This window comes from Pongo abelii, chromosome 1 (assembly GCF_028885655.2).
Source record: "Pongo abelii isolate AG06213 chromosome 1, NHGRI_mPonAbe1-v2.0_pri, whole genome shotgun sequence".
NCBI classification, from domain to species: Eukaryota; Metazoa; Chordata; class Mammalia; order Primates; family Hominidae; genus Pongo; species Pongo abelii.
Window position 1 is genome coordinate 169,926,027 of NC_071985.2, and position 16,482 is coordinate 169,942,508.

Consider the following 16,482-nt stretch of genomic DNA (forward strand, 5'->3'; position numbering starts at 1 on the left):
AAATGTCAACATAAAAGACTGCGGCTAAATGTAAAAATTTAAGAGCTTAGGATCAAAAATAATAAGATCACTGCTATGAAATTAGAAGAGACTAATCAAAGTAAAAGTAGCTGTGACTAAGGACTATGAAAATATAAAGGAATTAACATATGTGATAATAGGCTAATTAAACCTTAGCTTTTCACTGTGATGATTTTATAGCATCTTCTTGTTGTTGCCAGTTTGGAAGCTGCCAGCAAATATTTTCTTAATTGCAAAAGGAGACAATATGCGCTCCACCGTCTCATTCATAACACTTAACGCAGACACTATTAGGACACTGTATGGAGGTTGAAAAAGACCATGTTATTTGGAGAGCCTGGGGGATGACAGAGAAGGGGGAAAGAGGATGTGTTTTAAAACAAAAACCGACACAAATGCTCAGAAGAAATATTTAACTAGAATTTGTACAGAAAAAGTCTACTTGTCTTGATAGACTACCCTGCCCCTGTAATAAAACCTCCCAAAGTCAACAGTTCATAAAGTCTTTTGTTCTAGTAAAAGGGTCTTTAATTTTTAACACAAACTCATACTTTGGTATGCATGGGCTTAAGTAAAATTAGAAGACATGTATATAATAGGATTTAATGGATTATCATCTGCATTTTCCAAAGATGTCAGCTTCTCTCAGCTCTGATGGAGTAGCACTTAATGTAAATTTAATTTGCAGTGATGTATGGAAGGCTTGAGGTGGTACTCCGTGATTCCCTAACTGCCTGGAGAGCCTCTGTGGGTAGCATCTGGATTTGGCGGCTCCACATGCCCGGCAGCATCTACTAACTAGGATTAATGAGGTAGCCCGTTCACCAGTGATCCAAAGGAGGTATGCTACATTTACTCCCAACAATATGAATAGGAGGGCTAGTTTCCTTTGGGGGCACACTGTATGATGAAACTTAATGATGGACTTGATATTAGGTGTAATAAATATACTGTATTGGAAGCAGTTTTGCTTTGTCAAATTTAAATATTATTTAATCATAAAATTGTGTTTGGTGGCTAGGGTTGAACTGAAGATTTTCATGTGTGTGTAAGTGTAAGTGTATGTGTGTTGACACTTTTACAGCTAATACATGTTTTTTAATGAGATTAAAATAGTAAATCTTCCCTTCATTACATTAAAACACTTCAGGATTTTCAAAAATAAAACTCATTTTTAGAAGTTATTGAACATTTTAAACACTTTTTTTGCTAACTCTGTGTATATATGCGTGTGAGAGAGATTGTGGATGTTGTGTGTATTAAGTATGAGTAAATCAGAGACTGCTGACTTAGGCAAAACTTCTTAATTCATTCTCAACTCATTTAGGCATCAAAATTTTATTTTGTCTTTGTGTCTAACTGAGCATTGAATAAAATCGCAGCTAATTTCAAATTCCCTTTGTCATCATGGTTTTCAGCCAAAAGTCTATAATAAATGGTCAGAAGATGAGCTGAGACTGAATGAATAGTGAGTGGTATTCATCAGCCAAACATAGAGTCCAGATCCAATTATATGTATTCATTAAGTGATAATGATATCATGGTCTTTAACTAGGAAGAAAAGAGTGTAATTGAATAATAACAGTTGTACAATCCCAACGGAACACACTTTCCATCCCAGCCCAGCGACCCTCGGGGATGATGCAGGATTGATGGAATTCTATTACTCTTTGATAGATTTATTATGAAAGGCTGAGTGGACTTGCAGCACCACTTTGTCACTCACACTAATCAGTATCGTAAGGGCCCCGAGCGGGCAGGCTTTTGTATCCCTTTGACAAAGACAAGGTTAGGGGAGGATGACAGACACCCAGACCTTTACAAACCCATACTGCAAGATAAAATGGGCCAGCTGAGCTCTGAGCTGGGACAGAATTTTAATTTGTTTATCAATGGCTCTCACATGTGCAAGACCATAAGGATATTTGTCAGAGGAGTAACACTGAGGCTAAACTCTTTTGTTTGGCAAGTGGAGCTTGGAAAAATATGTATTGAACTGTAAAAAAAACAGACTAAATGGGGGGAAAAAGGTAAACGTCTTAAGAGAAGGGAAATAACTCACATTACTATACATGTGATCTGAGCCTAACAGTTTATTGTGATTTTGACTTTTAAAAAATGCTTTTAGTTATTGCTTTTTAAAAAAGAGGTGTTTTAAGAGCAACAGAACAGTAATGGGATTTTTTTTTTTTTTTTCATTTCAAATTCTCTGATTTCTAAAGGAAATCTAAAAACTATGAAGGGATGGATGGGGTCATTTGTTAATGGGAAGATGGGTGTTAATTTGTTGCTTTTTGTTATCTGTTACAACGTTGTATAACTTAGCAGCAAAAACAGCGGAATTTGCCAAACATGCTTTTTATATGTAAAAAGTACTTTTTGTAACTGCCAGGAGGGCTCTATCAGTAACAGCTTTTCACATTTAAATGCAGCTTGCTCTCCTGTGTCTGCGGTCAGAGCCCACTGGATTTAGGAAACTAGATAATTTGTTGTGCTACCGATCAGAGCAGGAACTGAGAAGGCAAGACTGGCATCCGCCAGGGCTGCTTAGCACAGTGGCTGCCAGGGTTTATTTTTTGGTTATTGTTGTTGAATGATCCTTATTTGTAATCTCTTTTTCTGCTTGAGATCCCCTTTTATTTTTCAGAATTGTGGCTTGCATTGTAAGAGGAGCCTGTGAATTCAGAGGCAAGTCTGCTGAGGACCGAATGTTCCTGTCCATAAAAACAGAAGTCTGGCCTGGGCTCCTCTCCTGGGTGAATTTGCAGTGCCAGATCCTTTCTATCAGTTTGGTTTTGTTTCTTGTATCTCTGGGAAGGCAGGCAGACAACACGGTCACCTGTGAATGCAGCTACAATTGGTTTAGCTGCCTCACTGATAAATGTGCCCCCAGTAAGCTACAAAGGGATTACCAGCGTTCTCAGCAGCTAAAGGTGATTTTCAAGAACAGGAAGGATTGCTTCAAACTGTTCTCCTAGCATTTCATTTTAATATTTTGCATGACAGAGCGCCGAGCCGATGGATATGAACACATTTAACTCCAATGACCAATGTGGTGCAGTCTCTGAAAACATGGAGCCTGGTTCTGTGTCTTCTTTTGGATTCCATTTTCTCAGTGTTGGACATTCTCCAAAAGGTCAGCCAGGAAAAGTCTCTGGATGCCAGACACCAGGCAGACCAGGCAGGCCAGCAGACTACTGGTGTTCATTCATTCCTCCTAGAGATGGGCACAAAGTAAAGGTTAATTCAGACCACTTGGCAAGTGCTTGCTTGTCCACTGAAGTTTACAAACCAATTCATGCAGGTTGACCGCAAAACTCTATGTACCTTATTTGGTCTTTCACAATGTAACCCATCCAAACAAAATCAGACCTTGATTGAAGAATAACTATGGTTTACAGAATATTACATTGAAAACAACAGAAGGTTGGAATTTAAATTATTAACATACCTTTAGGGCATTGTCTAATACATATTATGAAGACATTTACTTTTTTTTAATTGAGAGGAACTAGAAAGCTCATGTATTAGATGGTACTGTGAAACCTATCTTCAGTAGCTTCTTTTAAATTCAGTTTTGAATCTTCCTGTGTTGAAATATAAGCTGATCTAAAGTATGATCTTAGATGGTCTCATCTGAGAGAGATGTTATAGAAAGGAGGTGGTATTTATAATAATAGTAGCTACTGTTTATTGATTGCTCTATGCCAAGTACTTTCTTTACTAGCATTATCTTATTTAATCCTCATAAAACCTGTGAGGCAGGCACTATTATTAGTCACATTTTATAGATAAGGGAAATGAAATTTAGAGAAGTGATATAACTTGGTCAAAGTCACATAGTGAGTAAAGGGCAGAATTAATATTTGGACTCTGGTCAGTTTCCAAAGCCTTTTGTACTTACAGGGGTAAGCAGAAACTTACCGCAGGCACAACACTGCCTCCTCAAATTATCTAGCTCTGTTCTGTCAAGTGTAGGGTATGTATATAAAATCTTCTGTAAAAAGTCACTCAACTGCTCTGAGCTCAGTTTCCTCATCTTTAAAATAGAGATAATAATACCTCCTAGATAGGTTTATATGTGACACTTTTATAAAAATAAAACCCTATATGCAATCAGTTATTATTACCATGTTGAAAAAAGATGGCTTCAATTGAAGCAAGTAACAACACAGTTGCCAAATAAATCTTTTAAAAACATCATTTTCTTAGTGACTTGATCCTTCTTAACACTCTATGGTGCTCTCTGTTGTCTATTAGAACAGGTCCAGACGCTTAAGCCTGGAAAGAAGCCTGGCCCACGTTCTATCCATTTACCCTGTGGCCTCACAGAGACAGAACCTTTGCCGAGCCTGCACTGTGCTTTTACTGTTCCCTTTTGTGGTTGGCTGAATAATGGCCTTCCAAAGATGTCTACGTCTTAATCCCCAGAACCTAGGGAACCTGTGAATACATCGCCTAACATAGGAAAAGGAACTTTGAGGATGTGGTTAAGGATCCTGAGACGGTAAGGTTATCTTAGGTTGTCTGAGTGGGCCCAATAGTAATAATAACAAGAGTCCTTTTAAGAGGGAGGCTGGAGAGTCAGAGGCAGTCGTAGAAGATGAGACTACGGAAGCAAGGAGTTGGAGTGATGGGGGGAAGGGGCCGCAAGTCTGGGTATGCGAGTGGCCTCAGAAGCTGAAAGAGGTGAGGAAACAGATTATCCACTGAAGTCTGCAGAATGAACACAGTCCTGCTGATACTTTGATTTTAGACTTCTAACCTCCAGAGCTATCAGAGACTAAATATGTGTTGTTTTAAACCACTCATTTGGTGGTAGTTCATTACAGAAGCAGTGGGAAACAAATGCATTTCTCATGGCACGATCGTTCCCATTGCTGCTCTTGTGCTCAGGCTGTTTCCATCCCCTGAAATATTTTCCTTTCCCTTCCACTTTTCTAATCTTACTTTCATGCTCAAGTCTCACTTAAAACCTGCAGCAGGTAAATTATTTACCATAGAACCAACAGACCACTTAACCATACCCTAATATGTGTTGCTCATTTATTCATTGATTTCTCACATATTTGTTGGTTACCTACCAGGTTCTTGGGACATAGCCTTCAAGAAGCCTATGGTCTAAGAAAGGAGGCAACAGGGACTTATTAACACAGCTATGAGAGAGGAGAATGTGGAAAGCTATGTGGAGAGAAACCTGACCCATCTGGGGTGGGCACGGAAGGCTTCATGAAGGAGATGTTGCTTGGTAGGAGTTTTGAAGCTTCAGATCTCCAATTGTTTCATGTTTTCAAAACAATTGGAGAAGAGTAGCAGAGTGGTTAAGAATATGGCTTGAGAATGAGTGCATCTGAATTCAGATCCAAGCTTTTCCACTGCTTGATCTGTTTCTCCATCTGTAAAATAAGGATGATGGTAATATTAGTATCTAACTCACAAATTATAATCCGCTTATAGGAATTCCATTTACATAATAAACATTAAGGGCTTATTTGTTATTTCAATTTCTCAAGGGCAGCTACTGTTGTATTAGTCTCATTTTGCATTTATATAGTGCTGGATACATAAACTAGCTCTTTGAGAGTATATCTACAGATATGTATATATATATATTTTTTGAGATGGAGTCTCGCTCTGTCACCCAGGCTGGAGTGCAGTGGTGCAATCTTGGCTCACGGCAACCTCTGCCTCCTGGGTTAAGCGATTCTCCTGTATTAGCCTCCTGAGTAGCTGGCACTACAGGTGCACGCCAGCACACCCGGCTAATTTTTTTTTTTTCTATTTTTAGTAGAGATGAGGTTTCACCATATTAGTCAGGCTGGTCTCGAGCTCCTGACCTCAGGTGATCCACCGGCCTCGGCCTGCCAGGATGCTGGGATTATAGGCTTTTGTAATTTCTGCAGGTTAGCATATTAGCATAATGCTTAGCATACAGCTGGTGCTTTATGAATGCTCACTGACTTGGCGTGGAGCACCAGAAAGTCCTATCTACAGTTTCACATTTGGAAAATGATAATGCTTATGTTCATGCTGTCTTCACTCAGCCATCTTCTAGGTATTTGGGTTAGGGCAGTCTTTATTATAACAACAGAGCTCATGCTTAGGGTATTGCATAGAGGCACAGATGGGTTTACCGTGAAGCTAAAGGCAGATTTACTGTGAATCTTATAAAATGTAAATCTTTCATGGGCCCCTTCCAAGGCCCTGTACCTAATTTTGTGTTTGTAGTGTTGTATTCTTTTTTCTCAAAGAGAGCTTCTAGAATTATATAAGCTTTATGTCCCACAAGACCTGGATATCCTCCCACATATTGGCTAAGCATGTGAGCTTTGTAGACAGACTGCCTGGGTACAAAGCCAGTTCTACTACTTATTAGCTGTGTGATCTTCTCTGTGCCTTAGTTTTCTTAGCTGGAAAATGGGGTTGACAGTAATGCTACCTTCTTCATAGGGTTGTTGAGAGGATCAAACACACTAATCTTAGTAAGCATACTGTAAGTGATAGCAGTTATTATTAGTTATGGAGAACCTTAGGAAGTGTCCAAGGCTTTTAAGGTAAGAGTCACAGTTATGAGAGAAGGCCAGAGTAGAAGCTTCATGACAGCAGGAATCATTTTGTCTTCTTCACTTCTATCCCCTGAACCTTAAAAAGGTGAATGCATATTGTGCTCTTAACCACTATGCCAGAGTGCTGCACTTATTACATATTATTTTATGGTCTCATAAAATAAGACCTTTTTTCTCCAACTGGATTGTGATAATAGCAACTTACTTTTTTTTTTTTTTTTTTTGAGACAGAGTCTTGCTCTGTCCCCAGGCTGGAGTGCAATGGCGTGATCTCAGCTCACTGTAACCTCTGCTTCCCAGGTTCAGGTGATTCCCCTGCCTCAGCCTCCAGAGTAGCTGGGACCACAGGTGTGCACCACCACGCCCGGCTAATTTTTTGTATTCTAGTAAAGACAGGGTTTTACCATGTTGGCCAGGATGGTCTTGATCTCCTGACCTCGTGATCCACCTGCCTCAGCCTCCCAAAGTGCTGGGATTACAGGCGTGAGCCACCGCGCCCGGCCAGCAGCTTACTTTTATATAATTCTAAATAAGATTATTATCAGGACTATTCTACACAAGATTATTATTTTATATAATTCTACATAAGATTATTCATTCTTCCAGTAAAAATTTATGGCACATGGTAGGTACTCAGTAAGATAGCTTTTAATTAAATCTTGACTAACCTGTCCAAATGCAAAAAATTGAGCCCTAGTCTTTTATAACTTTTAATTTCTTGGTAAAATCTACGTAGGATAAGTCTAAGGTAAATTTTGGCATGGTGAGAAATACATTAACTACACAAATAGACAAATCAACACATCGAAGGCAGAGAGATAGCATCGTCATCCTCATCTTCACAGTTATTGATCATCTACTTTGCATAAACACTTGTTATCTATGGTACAATGCTGTGGGCTCAAAGCAGGGAAGACACAGGATACATGGTATGGTAGAAAGACATTGATTTAGGGGTCAGGGAACCTTGGCTTTGTTCTAGCTTTGTCCTCTGACTACCCTTATGGCTTTGGGCAAATTGTTTAACCTCTCTGAGCCTCACTTTTCTTATCTGTAAAAAAACATTAATAGGCTGGGTGCGGTGGCTCACGCCTGTAATCCCAGCACTTTGGGAGGCCGAGGCAGGTGGATTGCCTGAAGTCAGGAGTGAAAGACCAGCCTGGCTAACATGGTAAAACCCCATCTCAACTAAAAACACAAAAAATAGCTGGGTGTGGTGGCGCACGCCTGTAGTCCCAGCTACTGGGGAGGCTGAGGCAGAAGAATCGCTTGCGCCCAGGAGGTGGAGGTTGCAGTGAGCCGAGATTGTGCCGCTGCACTCCAGCCGGGGTGTCAGAGCAAGACTCTGTTTAAAAAAAAAAAAGCATTAATATTATCCTCATTAGCTACCTTATAAGATTGTTGTATTAGATGATGCATTTTGTGAAAAAGTGCTTTGTAATTTTTGTCTACCTAAGAACTACTGTAGCACTTGGGGTGCACATAAATGCTAACTAAATGAATTAATCATAATACATAGAATTTTATAAATAAGTTATGATTTCCACAGTCTAAGGAGATCAGGCCAAAAAGCATGATAGAGAGTATAAAATAATGTGAAGTAAGTAAAAAATGTGGCATCGTGGTTAAGGATATAAAATGTATTTCTTTATACATCATATGTTCTAAATCTGACCATCTCTCACCACCGTCCACCAACCTTTGCCTGGACTGTTGCAATACATTTCTAATAGGTCTCTTTGATTCTACTCTTGCCTTCCTACAGTTTATTTTTCACGTCACAGACAGCATAGTCTCTCAAAAATGCACATCCTATCACATTACTCCCTTACTTAAAATCCTCCAGTGGCTTTCCATTTTACTGGTAATAAAATCCAAGCTTCTCTCTATGGCTTGCCCAGCCCTCTGTGGCCTGGCCCCTGCCTACCTCACTCCAGCTTTGCCTTTTGCCACATCCTCCTTGTTCACTGTGCTCCAGCTACATTGGTCTTGCTGTTCTCTGAACAGACCAAGTATTTTCCTGCCTCAGGGCCTTTGCACTTTCGCTTCTTTCTGCCTGTTCTGCTCTTTCCCTACGTACTTGCATGGCTCTCTCATCATTCAGATCTCAGCTCAAACGTCGCCTCCACAGATAGGGACTCCCTGGCCATCTGCCTAAGATTGCCTCCCCATACTCCAATTTGACCACCTTCTGAAAATTATACAATTCATTTGTTAATTTACTTATTTATTGTAATTGTTGCTTGTCTCCCTCTGATGAATAAAAGCATATGAAAGTCGGGGCATTATTTTCTCTTTATCTCAGCTTCTGTTTTTCTAGTCTTCATCGTAATGTTCTCCTTTTTCTTGCTCCTTTATGATTTTTAATTTAAACTTTCTTCATTCCCATTTTCATTTACCACCTTATGATTTAATTCATTGTGGAGTTCATAGGGCCCTGCTGTCTTGGTCATTCTAAAAGCGCTGTGTGATTTTATACACAGGATTTCACATTCTGAAAGCCCCTGGCTCATTCAAAAACCCCATTGAAATAACAATTTTTTTTTGGCCAAAATTATACATGCCATACTAATTGGCTCATTCCCATCTTAGAATTCTATGAACATTGCCCATGGCAGACAGTGCTGCTTTGCCATGTAGGGGTTGTGTGTGTGCACTCATCTGGGAATGTGTGTAGGTATTGACATTATTCTTGGAAGCAGCCATGCCTACTCAGAGCACTTCACCTCTCCTCATACCCACGTTGCCACATTTCTTTTATCCCAAATAACTAGAATGAAAATGTTTATTTTTCTCTTCAATGAAAGAGGCTGCATCTCCTTGGCATAGCTCTCACTAAGTCCTGCCCATTTGCCTGCTTGCCACTGATTGGCATGGCTACATCTTGGGTTCTGGGTTCAGCTGTTTTCTCTCATAGTTCATTTTTCTCCTCTGCTGCCTAATAGAATACAACATGCAGAAAACTCAGTTTTCTGTTTATATGTATTAAGTTTTTCCAGTGACTATTTAGGTATATCAACCATCCTCATCCCTTCTCTGTGCTCTCATAACTTCCTCTATGCCACATTGAACACATTGCTCTTTCTTGGTTTGTAAGTCATATACCCCTAGCATCTTAACCACACTGCCCAGCCCAGAATAGGCTGTCAGTCATGTTTGTCAAATGAATGTTTTGTGTTTATTTTTTATTTTCCTTTTGAATTTTGATTTCCTTCTGGTTTGGGCATCTACATGTCTATTGGTATAAGCAAGTATAAAGGGGGCATGTGTCACCCGGGCTTTCAGATAGAAGACCCTCCTCATAAGACAGATGTCTCTGACTATGCAGTGGAGCTTGCCCATGTAAACCTCTTGCATTGTTTGGAGTCTCTATCCCTTGCCAAGGATCTAACCACCCACAAGCAGACACATTGCTGTCCAAACAGATGGACAAGGGAGATAGGTAGGCCAAAGCCCATGGATGAACATGAAATGAATTGGTGCAGAGAAGCCAAGCGTGTTGGAAATGAATGCTAGTCCTTGCTGTGCAGTTTCCAGCATAAGGATGGACCAGCATGGTTGAAGTTTTGACACTGAGCTGCTTGGTAACAAAGGAATAGGTAAAGTGAGAATGAGTTTGCAACAAAGTGGATGCTTTAACAGGTGGATGAAAGGCCCCAATAACATGGTTAGCTCTAAAATTTTCAAGTCAGTTTAGCAGGTGAAGTTTATATCTTCAGCTGGATTTGTTCTGAGAACCCACATCTGGTCCAATCATCCATCAACATTCATTCACTCACTCAACAAATATTTATTGAGCATCTAACACATGACAGACGCTGGTGGGCACCAGGTGGGATAAAAAAAAACTCACAAGGTCTCTGCCCTGTAAAAACTTACATTCCATTATTAATTTCATAGTTAGTTATTTAATTAAAGTTATAAGCACTACGAAAGAGTATACAGGAGCTAAGGCAATACGTAAATGGGGGGTTCTTAGTGTGGAGCATCTGAAAGGATGTCTCTGAGGAAGTGATATTTAGGTTGAAATCTGAAGTCAAAGCAGAAATGAGATGTTTAGCAAAGAACAAGAGAACATTCTTGGCATAAGGGAATAATATCTATAGTGTCTCTTTGAAGTGGCAATTAGCCTATGTTTACACATCTCCTAAGAAGAAAAATTCTCTTCCTCCAGAGGCAACACTTGGATCACTCTCTTCTTAAGATCTTCTTTATTTCCAACCAAAATCTGTCTCTCTGAAGCTTCTGACAATTGGTCTCAAATATATACTTCTTGGAGTCTTGTAGAACGAGCCAAGAGCCTCTTCTTGTGACAGTAGTGGGTTTCTTCATTAGTTAATGCCCAATTAATGTGTTTTCTTTATCCATTAGGGTCCCACAGAGATTTGCTCAGTATATAGTTGCTTACTTGTGCATTTATGATTCAACATCCATCTATGTCCAGAAAGTATTAGGTCTGTTGAGTAGTAGCTATTAAATATGTGTGAATTAATGGAATCGACAGATGTATGAAATTTACCTTCTTAACAATCTTTCTTATGTAGGAACTGGTGAAGATTTCCCCAGCAAAAAGTAGAAGCTCAGTGTTTCATAGATGAAGACTGGGGAGATTGCAAAAGACCCATCCAGGTACCGATGCGGTCTTCTGGGACCAGGAACCCTACTCATGCCTCAAGCTACCTGTAATGAAAAGTCTGCCACCTGTCTCATAGATCTGTCCTGAGGATTAATGAGATAATGTCTGGAGAGCCATGTGAAGCCTTTGGAAGGAGATTACAGATAAAAGTCTAGTTCCAGTGAATTCGGCTACTGATAAGAGTTCTGAATAACAAAGCTGTGATCAGGCTTTTAAAACGTTATTTTGTTGATATTTGGTTACAGCTACTTTTAGACACTGAACTAGCCAGTGGAACAAGTTCTTTCTCAGGTCCCTGAACTTTAAACAGTCACTCTAGAACAGTCTTTCTCAAAGTCTCAATCCCAGGAGAATTGTCTGTATCACCGGTGTGTTTGTTAAAAATATAATTTCCTGGCCTTCAACTTCAGAACTACAAATTTGCAAAACTTCAGGAAGCACCATTTATATGCAATACCATGTGAATGATGCCCCCTGGTGTTGTTCAATGTGGCAGCAGTGCTTACCTCTGACTGAATGGGGAATTCTGACTGTGAGGCCTGGGAATTTACATTTTTAGCAAGCACTTCAGGTACATTAGCATCGAGAACCAATGTCAACATTGAAAAAAGTGTGACTGTCATTTCCTTTGTAAGTTGGAAGGATAGGAGATTGCTGGGGCAGAAGGGAGCAGAGCTGAATGATAATGAGCTCTTCACACTTTCACCCTCTCACTGAGTAATAATAAACTAATTAGGAAAATAATAGCTAACATTTATTTTGTAAATTTATTAACATCAGGCAAGGTGCTAGGCACTTTACAGGCATTATCTCATTTCATCCTTACAATAACTTCATGAGATCAGTGTTAACATTATTATCTCCATTTTGTAAATGAGCAAAATGAAGTTTGGAGAACATAGTTTTGGTATAGGATAAATATTCAATAAATGTTAACTATTATAAGCTTATCTGTGAAAGTACTTTTAAAAATACAAATCCTCTACTTTAGCATTCAGATAAGAATGGCAGCATTTTTTTCTCCACTCCCACTGCTTCACTTGACTAGCCTTAAAAAAAAAAACAAACAAAAACGATGGCAACATTGATGAGAGTAATGACTGGGAAATGGAAACTAGGATAAGCTTGCATGAGACGTTTGGCATAGTATGAAAGGGATAGGCACCTCGGGAAAGGAGAGTAACAAAATAATAAGGTGTTGAATTAAAATACTTGCTTTTTAAGGTCAACCTTTTTGTTTTCCCCATGAGTAGAGGAGGAAATTTCATTCTTCTATACTGTGTCCAAAACTCAGCAGGTTTCATAGTGTTTGTCTACATAAGATAAATTACGTAGTATAAATAATTTATCTTATGAAGTGAGTTGGTCTATTATTATTCTTCTATCAGAAAATATATTTTAGTAAACTCACAAGTGAACTTGCGCAACACAAACCCTTCATAAATTGTGGACTATGAGGCCATGTTCTGTAAGAGTCTTCTCTAGTATGCACATTTAACTTGGAGGCTAACCACTGGCAAATATTCTAGGGAGAAGAATATTTTAGAGAATTAAGGTTTCATTTACAATTCTACTATGTCAGTGATAACCTATAGTCTATAAAATACAGTCTTCTCTTCCTGGATCCAGAGCTTGACTATATTTTCTGGTTTCTCTTGAAGTTAGACATGGTTTTGTGATGTGGACTGTGAGGGGAAGTGCTTTGTAACACTTTCAAGTCTGGCCCTTAAAACCTTCCAGCTATGATCCTCATACCCTTTCCTCTTTCTGGCTGACTGGAGTAGTGATGCCCAGGGTAACCTTGGAAGCTGTGTGTTGAAGATGGCAGAGCTGTTATCAGCTGAGCCATTGAATGACCATGTAGAGGAGAGCTACCCCTGACCTGAATCCCTTCACTGGACTGTTATGTGAAAAAAGATCAACTTTCTTTAAAAAGTCCTCTCATTCTAGCAAATACATCCATGGTAAACATTGATTTTTTTTTCCCCACGGGTATGTGGTCTGTTTACTCTTTGAATATTAATATTCAATTGGTTAACTCTATGCTATTGTTTGTAGATACTATGACTTAAAAGATCTCCTGTTTAACCAGTGGAGACTCCTACTAAGAACACATGATTAACCTTAAAAAAAGGAATATATGAGCAAATAAAGATTGATATTCCTTTTGGCAATTTCAATACAGGCAATATTTAACTTGAAATCAATGCCATTGTCTCAGGATCATGTTTATTGTAAAAAAAAGGACCAAATTAATTGTAAATACGTTTTCGGTTTGTGATTGTTGTTTGTGGTTATGCATTACTCAGTTTTCTATTAACAACATAATTAACTACTAAATGCCAGGTTAGGGGCTGAAGAAATACCAGAGAATATGGAGTTTATTCAAGATAATGTATTTGTCAACAATTAGTAAAGATCTTTATACCAGATAATGGAGATTAAATATGAATACGAAAGTCTCCTAAGAAGTAGAGGAACATATGAATGACTTTATAAATTGCTCACTTCTAAAGAAGGGGGGTTCCTGGCTTTTTAATTAGCATCTACTATTTGGCAATCTAGTAGGTTTGTAGTAGCTATTCAGGTGCTGACAAGATTGTGAATTCAGAAGAGCAGGGATTTTGGTCTTGTTCATTACTCAATAGTATTTGTTGAATATTAAATGATGTAAGGGGCTATAACAGGTCATCTACCTCACTCACCATCTGACACTTGTACTCCCTTTGGAGCATCCTTGCCCTCTGGTAGTTCATTGTGTTTGAATATTTCTGGAGAAGGAAGCATCTTTGCCTCCTGAGGCAAATGCAACTTTGAACAGATCTAATGTTAAAAAGTTCATCTTTATAAAGAAACGGGCTAATTTTTTTTCTTTTTCTTTTTTTTTTTTTTTGGTATTTTTAGTAAAGACAGGGTTTCACCATGTTGGTAAGGCTAGTCTTGGAACTCCTGACCTCATGATCCGCCCGCCTCGGCCTCCCAAAGTGCTGGGATTAAAGGCATGAGCCACCACGCCCAGCCCTGATTTTTTAAAGTTTTTTGTAGAGATGAGGGGTATCACTATGTTGCTCAGGCTGGTCTTGAGCTCCTAGGCTCAAGCAATCCTCCCACCTCAGTCTTCCAAAGTGCTGGGATTACAGAAATAAGTCACTGCACCCAGTTCTTTTGCTTTTATTAAAAATATTTTTATATTACTGAAGAGTGCATACACATTATAGATCATTTGGAAAATGTGGAAAGTTTCAGAGAAGAAGATATACATGATCTGTGACTCCAATGTTAAGAGACAACTCCACTTAACATTTTCATATAGTTCCTTCTAGTCTTTAAAAAAAAAATTTTTGGAGAGGAGGAGCCAAGATGGCCGAATAGGAACAGCTCTGGTCTACAGCTCCCAGCGTGAGCGACGCAGAAGACGGGAGATTTCTGCATTTCCATCTGAGGTACCGCGTTCATCTCACTAGGGAGTGCCAGACAGTGGGCGCAGGTCAGTGGGTGAGTGCACCGTGCGCCAGCCTAAGCAGGGGCGAGGCATTGCCTCACTCGGGAAGCGCAAGGGGTCAGGGAGTTCCCTTTCCAGGGGTGACAGATGGCACCTGGAAAATCGGGCCACTCCCAGCTGAATACTGTGTTTTTCCGACAGAAACGGTGCCCCAGGAGATTACATCCCGCACCTGGCTCAGAGGGTCCTACGCCCACGGAGTCTCGCTGATTGCTAGCACAGCAGTCTGAGATCAAACAGCAAGTCGGCAGCGAGGCTGGGGGAGGGGCGCCCGCCATTGCCCAGGCTCGCTTAGGTAAACAAAGCAGCCTGGAAGCTTGAACTGGGTGGAGCCCACCACAGCTCAAGGAGGCCTGCCTGTCTCTGTAGGCTCCACCTCTGGGGGCAGGGCACAGACAAACAAAAAGACAGCAGTAACCTCTGCAGACTTAAATGTCCCTGTCTGACAGCTTTGAGGAGAGCAGTGGTTCTCCCAGCACGCAGCTGGAGATCTGAGAACGGGCTGACTGCCTCCTCAAGTGGGTCCCTGACTCCTGACCCCCGAGCAGCCTAACTGGGAGGCAACCCCCAGCAGGGGCAGACTGACACCTCACACGGCTGGCCAGGTACTCCAACAGACCTGCAGCTGAAGGTCCTGTCTGTTAGAAGGAAAACTAACAGAAAGGACATCCATACCAAAAACCCATCTGTACATCACCATCATCAAAGACAAAAAGTAGATAAAACCACAAAGATGGGGAAAAAACAGAGCAGAAAAACTGGAAACTCTAAAAAGCAGAGTACCTCTCCTCCTCCAAAGGAACGCAGTTCCTCACCAGCAACGGAACAAAGCTGGACAGAGAATGACTTTGACAAGCTGAGAGAAGAAGGCTTCAGACGATCAAATTACTCCGAGCTACGAGAGGATATTCAAACCAAAGTCAAAGAAGTTGAAAACTTTGAAAAAAATTTAGAAGAATGTATAACTAGAATAACCAATACAGAGAAGTGCTTAAAGGAGCTGATGGAGCTGAAAACCAAGGCTCGAGAACTACGTGAAGAATGCAGAAGCCTCAGGAGCCGATGCGATCAAATGGAAGAAAGGGTGTCAGCCCTGGAAGATGAAATGAATGAAATGAAGCGAGAAGGGAAGTTTAGAGAAAAAAGAATAAAAAGAAATGAGCAAAGCCTCCAAGAAATGTGGGACTATGTGAAAAGACCAAATCTACGTCTGATTGGTGTACCTGAAAGTGACGGAGAGAATGGAAACAAGTTGGAAAACACTCTGCAGGATATTATCCAGGAGAACTTCCCCAATCTAGCAAGGCAGGCCAACATTCAGATTCAGGAAATACAGAGAACGCCACAAAGATATTCCTCGAGAAGAGCAACTCCAAGACACATAATTGTCAGATTCACCAAAGTTGAAATGAAGGAAAAAATGTTAAGGGCAGCCAGAGAGAAAGGTTGGGTTACCATCAAAGGGAAGCCCATCAGACTAACAGCGGATCTCTCGGCAGAAACCCTACAAGCCAGAAGAGAGTGGGGGCCAATATTCAACATTCTTAAAGAAAAGAATTTTCAACCCAGAATTTCATACCCAGCCAAACTAAGCTTCATAAGTGAAGGAGAAATAAAATACTTTACAGAGAAGCAAATGCTGAGAGATTTTGTCACCACCAGGCCTGCCCTAAAAGAGCTCCTGAAGGAAGCGCTAAACATGGAAAGGCACAACCGGTACCAGCCACTGCAAAATCATGCCAAAATGTAAAGACCAT

The 16,482-nt window shown here is 40.1% G+C and overlaps 1 long non-coding RNA gene across 1 annotated transcript in view; it reads right to left on the bottom strand.

Moving 5' to 3' along the window:
• Positions 1 to 2,983: 2,983 nt before the first annotated feature.
• LOC134760890 (uncharacterized) overlaps positions 2,984 to 16,482 on the bottom strand; it is a 31,675-nt gene continuing 18,176 nt past the window's right edge. Inside the window, exons 2-3 of the long non-coding RNA XR_010138945.1 lie at positions 5,106 to 5,417; positions 2,984 to 3,238 (exon numbers count right to left, since the gene is read on the bottom strand). This is a non-coding gene — a long non-coding RNA (uncharacterized LOC134760890). The remainder of the gene's footprint in view (positions 3,239 to 5,105; positions 5,418 to 16,482) is intronic.